A 1966-nucleotide genomic window follows, 5' to 3' on the forward strand; every position below is an offset into this window, starting at 1 on the left:
AATCTGATACATTTTTACAGCGATGTCCACGACTCAAAGTGGCCACTTTTAAGGCAATAGCACGATTTTCTTTATTTACAAATGTATTTTCATGCGCGTTTATAAACTGGGTGAGCAGTAAAGTAAAAACAAAGCGAAACCAAACGAGAAATAGGTTCTGGCGAAAAAATACAAGCGGAGTCATTAGCTTTCCGACGCAACGCTCTTCTTGTCACCGTAACCGCGAGATAAATGTTATTTCGTCATTTATGTTTGAACTCTAGTATGTGCGTTTCATGACGCGGACAACTGTATGCATGAAGCACATACAATGCTCTTGCACCTAACAGTTTGTTGTGAAGGCCCTAATTTGCCACCTCTTTGAGGAGTACCATTGAAAAATGAAAAGCGCACAGCTTGACGAAAAACGTCCGTATATAACGTGCTACGGACCACTCAAGCAGAGGCGCAGACGAACATCGGCAAACTAGGAAGAGAGCAAAAACGATTCATCCAAACGCAAGCATATGCGACTGGGATTTAGATGCCAACTAACCTTTCATGTGTCACCTACGCAGACCACCTTCTTTCTTGAAAACAGCCCACCATTTAAGCGCCAACGCGGCATGCACCAGCGAGTTGTTGCTACACATAAGAAATTTGGTGCCAGCATTCGTGTTTTCACATTTGCATCAAAGCAAATGGTGCACAGTTTAAAATGAATGCATTGCAGCCGCTGTAAACTTACAGTCCAGCATTGTGTACAGTAGCTGCTCTGCCAATGACGGACGCGAAACCACGCCACCGTAAACGGGCGCCATGGTGTTTGTCGCTGAGCGGCGAAACCGCTAAAAGTTGGCGCTGCGGTCGAGCATATCCGGCCCTCTCGGCCGCTGCGAAGTGCACCCTTGTGCTCGGCAGGGGCGCCGTGCCTCCGGCTCGGATGACGACCAGCTCGCAGGTCGGTTTGCTGCTGGGTTGCTATGATTTGGAGCGTCAAAACGACCAGCCGAAGACGCCATTAGCAAGGCAATATCATCAGCGAGATTCAGATTACTAAGGTGTTCTCTAGCTTTGGTTTGGTCGCAAATGTTGTGCGAAAGTAATGTGAGAGAAAAATAAGAAAAATATAATGAGAGGACAGGCAGGAAAGTTCGCAGGGTGGGCGTTCAGCACTCTAAATTTTGCATCGGGCAGGGCAGAGTAAACAAAATAGACCACAGGTTCGTCACAAGAGGTCACACAGAGCCCCGGCGCAGAGACAACAGCGATCTAGGCAGCCTGGTCGAGGAAAAGCGCTACCATGCACCGCCGGCGGCGCCGATCACTGCAGGCGTTCGCCCGACAACTCGTTTTCCACGCGGCGAACGGCACCGTCTCGATCAGCGCAGAGCACGCGGACCTACATTACAGAGCCAGACGTTGCGAAATCAGACGAGCCCTGCACGACGCCTTCCTGTCGGCGTCGGTGGTTCAGTGGTAGAATACTCGCCTGCCACGCGGGTGGCCCGGGTTCGATTCCCGGCCGACGCATTGTTTTTTCCTCCCACGAGCAGTGTTCTCCTTGCGCCCATAGGTGCCGTTTGCACCTTTTTTTTTGCCTCACCCTACATGGAAGATCCTTAAGTCATCATAATTGAGCTTTCAGGAAATACATGTAAATATGTGGCAGTAGGCTGTTGGCACGTGGTTCGTATTGCGCCCGGTGCCAATTTTTGAGCGGCAGGTGAAGTCAAAAACTCTGTGCTCAGGAGCTGCACGCAGGTCCAGACAAGCATATAAAAGTCCCTCTCACAGTTTAATCACACTTGCGAGTGTTCTCAAAGGCTTTGCAATAGTGGCGCTAGTTTTCTAGGAATCCTGCGGCCCAGATGCTCGATGTACCTCGGTCGCTAGACTGATCGGTTCTCTGTCGTAGTGGACGATACAGCCGGCGCTGGTGCTGAATGCGCAGCTTGATGTTCTTTTAGAAGCGGCCCGACCAGTA

At 50.3% G+C, this 1966-nt stretch overlaps 1 non-coding gene across 1 annotated transcript; it reads left to right on the forward strand.

Moving 5' to 3' along the window:
* Positions 1-1441: 1441 nt before the first annotated feature.
* TRNAG-GCC (transfer RNA glycine (anticodon GCC)) lies at positions 1442-1512 on the forward strand. Its single transcript has one exon. It is a non-coding gene; the product is annotated as a tRNA-Gly (tRNA).
* Positions 1513-1966: the final 454 nt, after the last annotated feature.

The sequence above is a fragment of the Amblyomma americanum genome, chromosome 4 (assembly GCF_052857255.1).
Source record: "Amblyomma americanum isolate KBUSLIRL-KWMA chromosome 4, ASM5285725v1, whole genome shotgun sequence".
In the NCBI taxonomy this organism is placed as follows: Eukaryota; Metazoa; Arthropoda; class Arachnida; order Ixodida; family Ixodidae; genus Amblyomma; species Amblyomma americanum.